Source organism: Hylaeus volcanicus, chromosome 4 (assembly GCF_026283585.1).
Source record: "Hylaeus volcanicus isolate JK05 chromosome 4, UHH_iyHylVolc1.0_haploid, whole genome shotgun sequence".
NCBI lineage: Eukaryota > Metazoa > Arthropoda > Insecta > Hymenoptera > Colletidae > Hylaeus > Hylaeus volcanicus.
Genome location: NC_071979.1, coordinates 26285885 through 26301471, shown reverse-complemented (window position 1 = coordinate 26301471; position 15587 = coordinate 26285885). Strand labels below are relative to the sequence as shown.

The window sequence follows — 15587 nt, the reverse complement described above, 5'->3', positions numbered from 1 at the left end:
GTTGTTGAGACGCGAAACCCGAGAAAACGGACATTCGAGGGCGAATGAATATCAATTCAGGATAGCCGAGTGTAGTATCCGCGCCTCCCATACCCAACAATAAGGAGTCAAATAAAAACACGAAACGTAGGGTACGGGATTGGTCGCGTAGGCAAACGGTCGACTGTGGATCCTCGGATCGTGGGTTCGAATCTTCGTGCCTTATTTTTCGTGGAGACTCCTACAGTATTGTATGGAGTTATTATATCCCATTATTTGGAATTATGTGAAAAACCATTATTCGTGTACAGTTAATTTACCGAAGTAGACGGATGTAATTAAATTGAAAATTATATTATACGAGCAGCACAGTCAACCTACTTCTAACTAGAGCACTGAACGTCATCGAGGGGTGAAAAGTGGTTTTGTCCAGAAACTACCGACGTTACTTAGAGGTAACATCCCTGGGATACAGTCTACACCTGTTGCCATTGACAATAAACCTCTTCGAGCGATATTTCTTACTGGCCGTGGCTTCGGGTTGGTTCCGAACGATTCTATTTGCAGAGGAAGACGACATAACGCGTTTCATGATCTATTCAAGATCTCTGTTAACGAAGCGGTTCGCGAACTGGCGCGCTATCAAAACTACGTTTAACAGCCATTCAAACAACCCAGAGCAGCCCTCCCGTTTGCAGTACGAAGCAATTAACCGGCTAAACCGTCAAGTGGTACCCGTTCATATTCTACTGAACGTTAAGCCAGCACCTTTGAAACAAAAAAGGGCGCCGTTTTACTCGAAAATTCGGGAACAAAGGGGACATTGAAATGAATTACACGGTCAGCTGAGCTCCGACTGTACCTGCTTCATCTCTCGATGGAACAGTGTTCCTCGTTTATCAGGTTAAATGAAAATCTTGAAACAAGTGTACAAAATACGCGCCACGAAACTATAGTACGAGCTATCGTATGAGTATGTATAAATACTTTCAGAGAATATTAAGTAGTCTTGTTTCGATGTAAACGAATGCAAGTGATGTTATACGATATTTCGTCTGCGTCGTATATGAAACATTCTCGCCTATAGGTAGTTTCCTTTAAAAATAAGGACGACGAAGTGAAGGAATATGTATAGAATTAAATTAAAATAGAAAATGAAAAATCATAAAAATCCTCGTCCTGATAAAATTTTCTTTTAAGTAGGAGTCTGTTGAAAAATTATACAACGATTTTCCTCCTTATTTGTTAGTTTCATTCCGAAGAAGTCCTTGAGGTTGGCTCGGAACGTTCAGTAAATGAAATACCTCTCTGGAATGCTTCAATAACTGACTAATTAATTACTTTTATCATGATTCCTCAAGCAATTGCCTGCTCGTGTAATCAATAAACTTCCTTCTCGTTTAGTTTAAAAACCATTGATCGAGCAAATAAATTAAAAAATAACTTTCAATCTCCGTAATTAATTTCATATTCATCACTCGTATCTCAATCAAATAAAAATTAATTCCGGTTACGTAAACGCTGCAACGTCGAAAAGTAAAGAAAGAATGTAAATTCTAAATATTCTAAAACGCCTAGGAAATTTGTTTGAAATTGTCGGAGTCGAATCGAAACCGAAGTCGAGCGTTCGCATCTACCAAAGTTCCCCAGTCGCGACACTTTGGGAGCGTTCCCGTCGTTGGGCCGATAGGTTTTCAATTTTCATTCGAGCAGAACCAGAGGAACCGCTCGTTATTAAGGAGCGGCACATTCGGGCCAGAAGAGTGACAGCTCGAATTTAGGGCAACGTCTTCGACGTGTCGCGCCGCTGTCGACTGACTGGAATCCCGCGATCCGAGCGATTTGAGTCCAGGGATGCGCGACATACGGCTCTTGAACGATTTAAACCGTTCAGACCCCGTGCACATTACAATGTACACCATGAAGCATTAATTCATCTTCGTCTATGGACAGGAGAGAAAAATGATCAAGGTTCGCGTATGAGACTGACAATTCATTCTTAACGTTTGATTCTGGTAAATGTTAGTAAGTGATTTAAAATTTTTGTTTGGTAGTTTGTTATACATCGTCTTTTGTCCTGTATAAGATAGAAGCACCGATAGTTCACACTGATTATAACGAGTATTTATGAAGAAAATGTTAAGATGAATCTGTATAATAACGATATGAGACATGTTATTTTGATGTAATTTTTAAATTATTTAAAATAAATCAAGCAAAAATGAAATAACGAGTGCAGGGACTATTGGTGCTCCTACCTTATGCGTCTCAAAAGACGATGTATAATAAACTACCAAACAAAAGTTTGAAATCACTTACAAACATCTACCAAAATCAAACATTAAGAACGAACCGTCAGTTTTCTTTTAATGATTCACTATAATCGGTTTAAACCTAAAATTCGCCATGTGCACGCACGTGTAGGTGTGCGAGCGCGTGCGTACGCGTGCGCACGCTAGCCATCCAGGTTCACGTCCTACTTGCAATATCGAACTGCGGGAGGGCAGGCCACGCCGCGAAACGTTTCCGTCATTGACTATTTATCCGTGAACGCTCGAACGCGTTTCCCACACCCTCCGTCGCTTTGCCCGCTCGTCAAAAGCTGAAAGAACCCTCAAGTGCCGACGAGCAACAGATTACATCCCCCGAACAGGGCCGTTCCGGATTAATTGCGATAACGAGCATCCGGATTTATTCGTTCGACTGTTTCAGGAATCTCCGTGGAATTGTCGCGAAAGTAATGATCGCGAAGGGCTTTCCCCGATCGGAGAATTTACGACAAGAGGCGCCGCGAGAGACTCGTAGGAAGGTGCTTGAAATAATTACGACGGTTAAGGAAAGAAACGGGCGCACCTCCGCGGCAGCGCGAGGCTCCCTTCCCAGGAGGAATCCCCTGTCGAAGAAGAGGTAGTTGAACGACGGCCAAGTGGAACTGTATGGTCATTCTTGTTAGAGAAAGAAACCCTGTAATCGACTGGAACACAATGGAAAGGGTCGCAACATGAAAACAGTTACTCGGGGAAAAGTTGATCGACTCTAGAACGCGTCGGACCGTCGGTGTGGGGCGGAACGACGCTTTGAAATTCAAAAGACTCCACGACGCTCGGAAAAAGCCGGCCAAATTGCTAATTTCTCTATTTTTACCTTATTTCCATTTATACAGGTTTCATTTTCCTGGTTCGTGAAAGTATACGATAACATTCGTAGTAGTTGTTCGATCTCGAACTTGTATCGCGTACGCATTAAATGTATGTAAACATTGTTATAGCGTTTTGCGAATACCGGTTTGAGAGTATTTGGTTTTGTGAAAAGCTTTTTATCTGATTTCGAGAGTATAAAAGTTTGATTGAAACTCGTTAGCTCGGAAAACCAAAGTATTTGAGCATCTTTGTTACAGATAATTATTTTAACCACTTTATGCTAATACTGTTTTTTATGTCGAGTGACAAAAGTATTTAATCTATGGATACAAAATATGGATTTCCATTAAAAAAAAATGTAATGCAACTATCGATCGCAGATACATCATTGCACTTATAAAAAGTGCGTGGTCTTATAAATATAGTAGATACTCTTTGAACCGTTCATCTTTTCTCTAAAGCGTCAGCTGGCAAGGTTGTGCCATCGATTCCGATTCGACTGAACTTCTGGTCACCCGTTTGCGTGACCAAACGGCCGCGAGCACTTCCGCGCGACGCGGAAACGGAAGAATCGCCGCGAAAGCGGTCGAACCGAGTCCGGCAAAGATGGCGCAGACATCGAACGGAAAGCCAAGCAGGAAACGAAGGGGAAAACGACAGGGAGATGCATCGCGAGGAGGCACGATTGTCGTTGGTTATCGCTGGAGTAGATCGAGACTATTTAAAGCCAGCCAGCGCCGGTTCCGCGGCCGATAGAGACTCGAAATTGCCTCGAACGTCGATATGATGCGACAAGGCCGCTCGTTTGTCCTCAACAAATCCAAAAGTGTAGTTTGACAATGAATAACTCTATCGAAAATCTCCAACGTTGCAGAGGGTATCACGAGAAAATCCCGACATCATCTCAGAAATCGTCGAATCAAGACTGTCCCTAGGTCGACGAGTCGTCCCGTTCTTGCAGTGAAATAGTCGTAGCGAAAATTCAATCTCGTTCTTCGCAACCTGTTTTACGACTATATCGCTACCCCATCCCTTTCTAGAGCAGGAAGTTCTCCAAGCTCTGGAGAACCATGTCTCGTGATGGCGTGGGTGGGCAGCGTTTTCGAGACCGGTTCAACGAAATATCATCGACGTTTGTCAAATGAGCCGTCCTAGCGTGCCATACCTTGAATATTTCTGCGCGAATTTGTCGCGCAACGTCGACATAATAACCTTACGTAAATATACGCCGTCAGGATTTCATTCGGCGGCGTCGTTTTTCAGACTCGTACGAATCACGGTGATATATAAACAAATGCCTAAGCGTAATAATATGTTTAATAAGAACTCGCGTCAGGAATTTACTACCAACGTTTGCGCTTTATATTCGACTCTGGAATGATTACTCTGGATAGATTTTATATAATTTGAATACAAATTTAGACAAATTTCTTACGTCTTCCTTGTATTTGAACATATAAACCTCTCTATAATTTGTTCTCGTCGGTGAAATCGTTCTAGGAAAATCATTTAGAAAAAGCAAGCAATCTTGACGAAGGTAGGAACCCGGTAACAAGCATAATCGCTAAATTAAGGAAAATTGTTTTGTGCACGCGTATCCTAACAACCTTCGACACGCAATACTCGTATTAATTGCTATAATTTTACGGACCGGGCAACAGGTCTGATTAGCGACCCCGTTGATACCGGAGGAGCGTTCCCTAGGAAATTGAAACACCTACGCGATAATTGCCATCGTCGTCCGTGCGTGAAGTCTTCGCGAAGACGTTGATGCAAATGGTATGCGATAAGATAAGCTAATACCTGATGTCATTTCGCGACTTTAGGGGCTTCCCTAATCTGGTGCTATTGATTACTCGATATATGAGAACGTAATTCCCTGGTCATAGAATTTCATATTGTAAGAGTCTTGACGAAAAATAAGGCACGGAGATTCGAATCCACGATCCTCGGATCCACAGTTGATCGGTTTTTCTACACGACCAATCCCATACCCTACGACTGGTGTTCTTGTTTGACACCTTATTCTCGGGTATGAAGGACGCGATACTACAATAATTATTATGAACATTTCGAATTTGCGATGTCGCCGATGTATCTCGACGTCGTCCCTTCCCTTCCACAAAGGGAAACAATTCCTCGATGAAAGGTCGATTGGAAACGAGAAATAATGAATAGCTAATTTCTAGAACTTTATAGAATAATCGTGTCCCTCTTTACTATTAGAAACACCGAGCAAAAAGTAGACCTACGTTGCCTTCTTTTAATCAACAACAAGAGCTACTAACGAGGTGACCGCAACCATAAATCCATTCGCGCGGTTCTGAAATTCAAAACCGCGAACTCGACCGAGAACACAAAAGCTTCGCGAAGTAGAATGGTGCAAAGGAAAAAAATTCAACAGACGTGGAACGTTAACCCGTTCACAGCGGCTTTCTGTTTGGTCCTTAATGGAATATTTTTTGGCAATTATTGCATTCTTATAGGGAACTCTGCACAAGTAACTTTGCTTGTTTCGAGTACTTACTTCCGAAGTATTTAAATTCATTTATTGTACGATATTCCACAAAGCACGGGTATATTCACAATGGAACAACGACGAAAGAAATCAAGACACATGTAATATCTTAAACGCAATAATAAAGATAACCGGAAGCATAACGGACGATTGCGACTCGTTAAAGGGTTAATTGACGACATAAGACGGAAGAAACTTATTTAAATGTAAAATTCGGTACTGAAGCAATTACTGAGACGTAGATATGGGTCCCATCAGCTGCGAAAGGGTTGAATGACCGGGCGGTAAACGTTATTGCGAATACCATAGCCATCGGCGGGGAAGGTGGATGCAGATACCGTATCAATCTCGTCCACTCGCGGTTTATCGTGTCCGTGCAGGGACGTCTGTATTCCCTTGATTACGCCTGTCGCGAATGGGCCGCGTTATATCGCGATGCATTCCTAGCAAATGGACTGGCGTGTGCTTGGCGCCGAGCGTCCTTTTCAGCGTCGATGGTCGTACAACAGCCCGTGCCCAACCTGAAGGATTATACTGGACGTTCCAGCAATAGTGGTTAAATCGACCAGAAGGTAATTTCTTACGGAAGAGCAAGATGAAAGTGCGGGATAAATTTTTTTGTTCAAGCTTGATAATTTATCGACCTCAATGAGTTTAAATATGTCGAGTGTAAATTTATCGAGTTAAAATTTATTATACATAAATAGATTGAACTATCGTGGGTTAATTGTAAATTTCAATTCAAAGGCAACATACCACCCCATATAAATTTTAAATTTCATATTTCTTCAGCTTTAGTTCCTCCTATTACAACTATATGTCTACGGAATCCTAATCATGGGTTCCACTGGCAACAAATCAGCATTAACAAAGAAATACTCGACTCGAGCATACCGACGGTTTCATATGGGACTGCTGGGCAAATGAATCGATCGTCTAAGCTCCAGTAAAACGGTGAATGCGTGGAATGTTTCAGCTCAAGTCGGTTTAAACAGTCCAAGCTTTTAGTCTGCCAGAATCAGACAGTTCGATCGTTTCCGTTAAAGGCTACGTTAGTTTCCATGATCGATCGTATCGGTTTAATTAAATCGCGCTGGAAGCCTGACGAACACTTAAAAAAATCGGTCATTGCGATGCTCGAGCACCCTCGTTTCTTCTTTTTCCTTATCGGTTGTACAAAATTAGTCTCAGGCCAAGGGAAGTCTCGCGGTGTACTTTCTCTTTTCTTCTTCTCTGTCTGCGAGGATCAGTATTAATTAAGAAAGTTTTATCGCATTCAGGGAATAATCCGTCGTATCTTTCACCATTAAAAATTGCGCACTATACGGAATAACAGTTTTAGAGCTTTTCAATGAGCCTTAAAATGTTTATCGGGCTTATGTTTCTTATTACTTTTATCACAATAGATTCAAGAATACGAGCTATCATTTCATGAAGAACAAAATTCTCGACTTTTTGAAAATATCAAGATGGAGTTCTCTCAACTAGAAAAAAGTAAATATTAATTACCATCTACCGAAACGATATTTCACACTGTATAATTTCCCTAATTTTCACTTTGGTGCCCACAAAATTTTGTTCCACGTTTCCACGTTACAGTTGCACAAAGAATCGCTCCTTGTGTAGTCGCACCACTGGTTCCTAACATTCTGTAAAAATTTGCATTGCACGTAAAATTTTTTGTCATCAAAATTCATTAACACCGAACGATCAGAGGATTCCCTTGGCCAGATCGAGACACCAAGCACGTGTCCTTGTTCATCCTAGATTGGGACGCACGTGGCCATTTTCACCTTACACGAAAGATCGACTTGACCTTCCGTGAATCGCCGCGCGTACGTGCAATATGAATATTTCACTGACCGACGTACGTCGTGTGTTGGCGAGAAAGCGCCTGGAAATTTCGGAGAGTTCGGCCTCCACGAGGCTCGCTGCCTCGTTTAAGCCTGAAAAATTAATTTGAGCCGTGCTCGACGCGGAAAAAGGGAATACCGACTCGATGACTAATTGCGCTCCTCTAACGGAGCGTGTTTGTTATTGCGAGGAGTGATTAATGGCTCCGTAATTAAGGGGTATTTTTTTTCAGAGAACGTTCCCGAGGTTCATTAATTCCTTATGAAAATATGCGCATGAAAATTGAACCCGCCGCGCACGTAACACGCGTTAACCCACGCACCACCGACGCAGTTGTACTTTATGTCAATCGTACCGTTATTCCAAGAAATCCTGCTATTATAAGCGCTCGAAAATTCCAACAAACGTAAAATTGTTGCGACGGTATCGTTACATATCGTAGATTTTTCAGAGATGGGTGTAAAGTATCCTCTTCCCTTCTTCGTTGCGTATGCAACAGCAACGGATTTGTTATCGCGAGAATTAAACGTAAAACGCCCCAGTTGCGTTTCAGAGACTTTTAGTTATTCAGTGCCCCTCGAGCATTATCCCTGGAAGCCGCACCGATACGTGGAAATATCTGTTGAAAACGATGTGTTCATGGAACCAGCTTCCTCTTATATAGAAAATACTCCAGTACCAGAATGACGAAATATTAATGTAATGAAAAATACGATTTTCCGTTCGCGCATACACGTGCCCTTTCGTGAGAATGTATGCGGTCCACGATTTTTAAATAAGAATTGAATTGTAACAAGAGAATAGATAGAAATTATTAGTAACAGAAGCAATACCGAATTTAAACATAATTCGCATTCCAACCAGCTAATTTGACGACTGTATAAATTCTTCTGTAATTTTATGCAATTACAGATTTGTACCTTCACGGTAACAGTTTCATATTTGCAAGTTATCTTGATTCAAATGATGTTAAATAATTCAGCCCTGAGGTTGGTTAAAGATTCCACGTGGAGCTATAAATATTAAATACGTTGCATGCCGGTTTGAGGGAACAGTATTGTGAATTCTTTTTTTCAGAGGAGTTAAGTGGATAGTCGTGTTTCTAGTTATTCGTTCGCAAAGATTTTCAAGATTTTTCTGTCCAACAAGTATTGAATTATTTATTTTAAGCTATCGCAATGTTATTATATCAAATAAACGGTGTAGATACACATTAATATTACAATAATATTAATATTATTAACACATTGCCAACCGCATACTTTTCGCGAACGTTACACAATCACATGGCTAGATTAAATTGTAATTTAATCTTTCTTGCAAATTCAATTTGCAATATGAAGACTATCGGTATGGCATTTTTACTGAACTTACTTAACATTTTACATTATCATTACTTCTGGAATGACTCTATAAATGCTTTTACGAATGAGTTCTCCTCGTGAAATAATTCGTGATGTGAAACGTTTACCTAAAACTTTATTTTATTAAGAAAAATAATTAATAAATAAATGTTCCTCTTAAATAAAAATAGAGAACCCTACCAAAGACAATGATCTCAAACGTTTACCTCTTAATCTACTACCTGTCAATATTATCTTTCATTTCGAGCCACTTGCAATATAAACTTGTAATATAAACACTCTTATTGTGTACGTTTCCAGACATGTTCTACAACGCAGCGTGGCGCAAACATCTCCCAAATCGCTCGGCAATGCGTTAATATCTACCAAAAGGCATCTCGACGTACGAGAGTTTGGAGATCCGTCGCGAACCCCAGATCGCATGTGTCACGAAGAAAATAAAAATCGCGTGGCCGTTGAAGGGCTAATTTCGTCGTTATCGACCACCGAAAAGCTGCCAATAAAACTTTACTGGGTACACGCAGCCATCGAAAATCTCGCGAGGGTCCAGCGAGACTGGCCGGAGGAGCGCGACCAAATGGAAAAACGAGTGGTACGAGTGAACGATTCGTCGGGGTACGATACCCAGCGGGGGACACGGTCCGTGGAAACGATTTCCCGTGGAGACGATGGCCGAAGCTTTTTCGACGGAGCTCACAGTCGTGAAAAATACGGAGGAAATCCATTTCCTGTCGAAAGAAAAGCGAGAGAGTGCACCTTCCGACGACGTTCTCGGTCACTGGAACGTCGATTAGTCCCGACGAGAGAACGGCTCTCCACTTAGCGGCGGCGAAACAGCACAAAACGAAACCCCGGCACTTGGAAATAATTAACCCCCTTGGTAATGCTCGAGGGGGGCGATTCGTCGAAATCGTCGGTAAACCCGCCATTTTCGACGTGATCACTGAAACTGCCGGCGGGGTGGATCGTGCCCCGGTGTCGCGAGCGTCCGTCGTGTGTTCACGCACCTCCGAAATTTCCTCGACGTTGACGTCGGCCAAAACAAGCGAAGAAAAATAGAGACTATCTATCGGAGAGTTGTGACGAAGAAGTGGGGAACGTTGGCGGAGGATGGAGATGATTCTGACAGAGTTTGAAAGAGACGGTAGTTGACGAGAAAGGGATGACAAGTTTCAGGACGAAGGAAGGCTGGACGCTGGAATGGATAAAAGGGGTAAGAGGCTGTAAGTGATGAAAAGGAGTTTGCAATGGAAGTGGTCTCACAGAGGGCGAAAAAGAGTAACCGCTGGCGGACTTACGTGCTCGATGGTGGGCAGATGGGCCGTGACTGACACCCCCGGTGCCGCCACGCGCCCCCCGCGCACCGACTCCGCGAATTTCCAGGATAGCGCGCAGGCTCGGAGCCCCGCACGACCCGCCACGATCAGAGCTTCTCCGGAGCTTGTCCCGACCCCCGAGAGAGCATCATCCGTGTCGGCCGACCCAACGAACCAACGACCAATGTGCTCTAACGTGCATCCCCTGAGTTTACGTTCGCCATCCTCAGGGTGAATGTCTTTTCCTTCGGGTTACACGCTGCCACGGTACCACCAGCCGTGCTTCCGGGCTGCTGACCAAAGTGTCGGAGACAATTCGTCCCCTGTGTGTCGCGCTTTTTGTCTCTTGACGTCCCCGCGACCTCGCGCACAGGGGTGTTGCCGAGGTATTTTAGAGAGAAAATAGAAACTCCGTGTTCCGGCGGATTGTTGAAACAATTTCGAGCGTGTAACGGCGCACGGTTTAGTCGCCCATACCCCTCTCCTCCAACAACCACCCCCGAAATTAGGAGAAATTAGGTTACAGCGTTCTAGGATTAAGTTGCAAACTTTCCCTTGACGTCTGCGAGCCCACCGATAATTGCTTAATTGTATCCTGGGCGTATTTCAAACAGGGCCTACGTCTTTTACTTTTCAAGTACAACTAATGCAGCGAGTCGTGTTTCATTTCTTTTGAGTTCAACTTTTTTTTTTTTTGTATATACTCGATCTTTGAAATCTTATTTAATCTTAGAATATCGTCAAGTTTTATTTCTAAGGGATTCATTTGTAACTCGCGTTTTATCGGGGTTTAAATTATATGAATTTTTAATAATTAATCGAATAATCGTATGCTATGGAATTCTGTAGATTAAATAACTAAAAGAGATTAACTATATTAGAATGTTTTTTAAATTCACTCCGTGAACGTGATCTAGTAAGACATTAAAATTTGTAATAAGCATAAGTCACATAATTATCTGACAGTGTATCGAGAATTCTAATCCGGAACAACATCGAAAATATACATAGAAATGTTGTCAGTTCGAGGCGTCAGACACCAGTGACCACCATCACGGTCAACGCGTTAACAAATACGTATAAAGTAACGAATCTTAACAAATTGAATATACAGCCTTCCTATGCAGAGTGTCCGTGTGTTTGAATACCTTTGCCCCTGGCAAGGCGTGTTTACTTTGACTGAATGAGTGTTTGTACGTAACAGTTCGAGAGTTGGATGAATTCTGTTTGCTGAGTGCGATTTCGTTCTTAAAGTCAACGCGGTTCGAGCCTTATTCCTTGTTGTTTGTACTTAGAAGATGGATGTTATGCAGTATCACTAGTGGAATTCATGCTCTGCTGAAATTACTGCTGGGAACCTCGGCATTAATTTCAGTATACTTACAGTTACAAATAACGACGAAAATCCTGTTGTTTCAGTTGAAATACAAATTGTGAATTTCATTTAAAATTATTAAACAATATCTAATTTTATTTCCTATTGGGCTTCAAGATCGTTTTTTCACTCTCCAAGAACGTAATATAACATACGTTCAATTTTTTTTTTTTATATTACCTCTTCAGAATTAACACGGAGTATCTTAAATGCTGTGCTTATAAACATAACAGACATGGGAATTATATTACGTCAAAATCAGACATTATTTTATTCGAAACTTATTTCATAAGAAATATTATGAATTAAATATATGAATTTTATACTTTTGTTAATTGTACCCGGCATTTTAATGCAACGCATTTCCCAATTCTTGTATCTTTTATGATAGACGATATTATAAACGACAAAGTGGAAATTGAAATTTGCCCGCGTATTAAAGTTGCTTGCTATACGTGAAAACGTTCCCCGCGTCCCGTCGCGCAACGGAACGTTCGAAAATCGGATGAGATTCAATTCAATCCCGACGCGGAATTTCTTACTAGCCCTGGGTAAGCACCTTCGAGATCCAATGGACGTAAAAACGCACAGCGGTGTCTCTATTCCGCGACTGGGCCGATCGATAGGTCGAAACCACCGACTGCCATTGCGGTTTCGTTCAACGATTCTGCTTCATGGAATATACTTGATCGTTGCTGGAGATGAAACGCGCGACGCACGCTGGAGTATTTTCTTTTCAAATTCAGCCACAATTAATTTTTTCTTTTTTAACACTAAATCTACCACGATCGGTCAAATGACCGTTTTCAAAGTTTATTCTTTTCAGATACTTTTATTTAAATTCTATCTCTTTAATTTATATTCGTACAAAAATGAAGTTGCACAAACGTCCGCAGTCTACCGAATCAGTGTTACTCCTGAAACCATGTATCTCCAATGGCTCGCGTATCATCGAATACATTATCGTATCGGTCATGTCACCAACAGTCACTGCGTCCTTTCTCGCCCGTCACGCGTGCAGTCATGGTCGTTGCGGTTGCATGCGATTCGTTAAAGAGGCCCGTTCCACGCGTTTCGCGGCCGTCGCTGGATCAACCGAAAATTCGGGAGTAATTAAAAAGTTGAAGAAGCCGAGTACGAAAGAGAAACTGTGAAACTCGAGGACGCTTCGGTGGGTAGTTTCGTGGAGCGAGGTTGCGATATTTGTAGCTTTATAATTTCTCCCCGTGCCCTTGCCAAGTTTAATTACTGTTACTAATCAACGACACGGCCCGTCCTCGAGTAAATCTTCCGCGTAAGCGGAATGGCGGGGGGGATCGCGTATGACTAAGGATCCGACGCTCTCGAGAATTATGGCGTCTTAAAATTCAGGGAGCCCGCGAGGGGAGTTCGAGCATTTAACGACGCTCGTTCTAATTAAAACGTCGCTACGCCGTGGTGCGTTTTTTGACCGAGCTACACGATACAGAAGCTCGTGGAAACTCCCTCGGCTGCTAAATGAAAACTGACGATGAGACCCCGAGTGTTTGAGTACATCGATAGAGAGGCTTGGAGTGTGTTGATTAGTCTCGAAGTGGTAGTCTTTCATTTTTATCCGTTTCGAGGCTTCGCGGTTTTGTGTTTAATCATAAAATATGCCTGTTTATGCCATAAATTATGTTTAATTACAATCACGTGTACCTTATTTAAAATATACCAATTGAACATATTCGATAAGCATATATTACAATATACTAAAAAACAAAATTCTGAAGTCTCTTTTGAAGGATGCTTTGAAAGTTAGACTATTTAATGAAATCCGATTCCTGCTAGCACATTTTGCAACGAGATGGTTCATGGTCGAACTTTGCGGAGTGCAAAGTTTTTAAATTTAGGATTTTTCAAAAAGTGGACCTTCCTTTCATCTTCGTCACAAAATAAACGGTACTCGACTGCTCGCATTGAATCGCCGCTACGTGAAACGTCACCGAGTAATCTTGCTAATACAAACGCTTGCTTATTTCGACATCTGTTCGATACCTAAGCCCAGTGTCTTGTCAGTAGCGAGAACGATGTCATGGCGAACGGCTTCCTCTGGCGATACCGAGGCTCGTTTACAAAGCGCGTCACGGCAAGAGGGAAAGAGTGTGTACAAAATCGTTGTATCGACTGTCGAAGAGCAGGCAGCGCCGACGGACGCGCTGACTGTCTTCCAGGGATGCTGAGGCTTTTGTGAAACTTCCTCTTGAAACTATTGACAGGTGCCACCGGCGCGTTCACTTGACGTGCATTACACAAACGACTTCCAAGAGCCGCGAAGCTTTCCAATGCCATTATTCCCCGATGCGGAACGGAATATCTCTCGATTCCCTTTTTCCCCGACAATGGCGCGGGAAAAACGAGGCGAAACCACCTAAATGTCAAACAATTTATCAGAGTTTCCGTTGCGTTCGTTTCATCTGCTGGACGCGTATGGAAACTTCCACTGTGTTCGCAAATATTCACAATTTTATCGAATTGTGTTTGAATTCAATTAATTACTTAATTTGGACATTGTTAAATCGTATTATTAGACACGTATTAATCATAATGTATAAAATAAAAAATATATATCTTAAAATAATATTTGCACTGAATGGGCAAGTTGAATAGAATATATATAATATTATTTCATATATTCTGTAATAAAATATTTCACACATATTTTGCACATATCCTTTCTTTCCTTTTTGCACATAACATTTCTCCTTTTCTTTTGTTCGGTGCCTCGCTTATGTTACGGTACAACAAAGACCTTAAACAAAAAGCTAAAATATACGAAAACGAACGATTATACGAAAATCCATCACGAACGCTTCGAAGAGACTAATCGACTCGCCGTGTATATGTAAATCGCGGGATTGTAATTAAAGTTTCAGTAGTCATTTACGAACCGTCGCGAGGATGCACTCGTTACGTTTTCATAACGCGTGGGCGGCTCTCCGACGGAGCAACTTTCGTTGACAACTTCTCCCATAAATTAGTCGCGAAATGCTATTACAATTTAAACGTCCGCTCGTTTGTATAAGCGTGCTCGAAGAAAAAAAAATACAGACGGTGGGAGTGATGTCACGTTATCGCTAATTTTTTAATTCATTCTACCCCACACTCTTTCGTATTTTTTTTTTAAATCAAGGACGATATCGAAAGTCGAGGCGTTTTTACGATTTCTCAAACGATCCGCGAAAGGTATTAAAATTCACTATACCGGCGATATTGCGAACTCTTTCGATGGATTGTAAAGCTCGGGTCGACCTAGTTATCAAAGAAAATAAAATTTCGGAAAGCTTTCTCCTACCCAGAACTAACGGGTGATACAGTTTTGGCCACACGAAGATACGGGGTGTCAGAAATGATGCAAACAGCATGGTTATTCCAAAGAGCTTCCAGAACGGCCTTTAGGATTTCGTTTTTAACAAAACATAAGTGCTGTGGAACATATTGAAGCATGCGAAGTGCTCATAACTCTCATATATTAAAAGTTTGTCCCGATTATGATCACAGTTATTCAATTATAACTCATTCGAGACATACAAGTTTATCTACGATTATCGATTTCACATAGTTATCACATTCTTTGAGAAGTGTTGCTTTAATCTCTACCTACATTATCTTTCTCAGTATTTGTGAAAGCACGCAGGACAAATTTTTCATTAATTTTTGCGCCAGTTTCTTAGCCGACGATCGATACATTAATATTCACCATGGAGCAGCTGTACGAATCCTGTACAAGGTGGGATGAAAAATGGCCCCTGTCCTCATTTTCGCCAAGTGGAGCCAAGGGTAATCGGTCTCTCAATCACGTGATGTCAGAGCCAGGAGGAACTCGCTGAGTATAAGACCGCTCGTAGGTAACGTCTTCTATAAAAGCACCTCTAACACGGAATATGTAATCAACTTCCCTCTCAGGGCACAGTTTTCTTCGAATTTTTATATTGTTACTTCACCACTTCGACATCAAAGTTTCTCTTGAGAACGCTCTCTGGGAACCACTCGACTATTTTATACCTACCTCTCATAAAA

General features: G+C 41.8%; 1 protein-coding gene across 3 annotated transcripts in view; it reads right to left on the bottom strand.

The window, feature by feature from the left end:
• Window positions 1-15587, bottom strand: part of LOC128875835 (neo-calmodulin-like) — an 89247-nt gene that overhangs the window by 48355 nt on the left and 25305 nt on the right. Inside the window, exon 1 of one of the 3 annotated variants that reach the window (XM_054121751.1) lies at window positions 10154-12090. The exons of the other annotated variants lie outside the window; for them this stretch is intronic. The gene's annotated coding sequence lies outside the window, so the exon portion shown is untranslated. Of the gene's footprint in view, window positions 1-10153; window positions 12091-15587 lie in introns of those variants that run through there. 3 annotated transcript variants of the gene reach the window in all.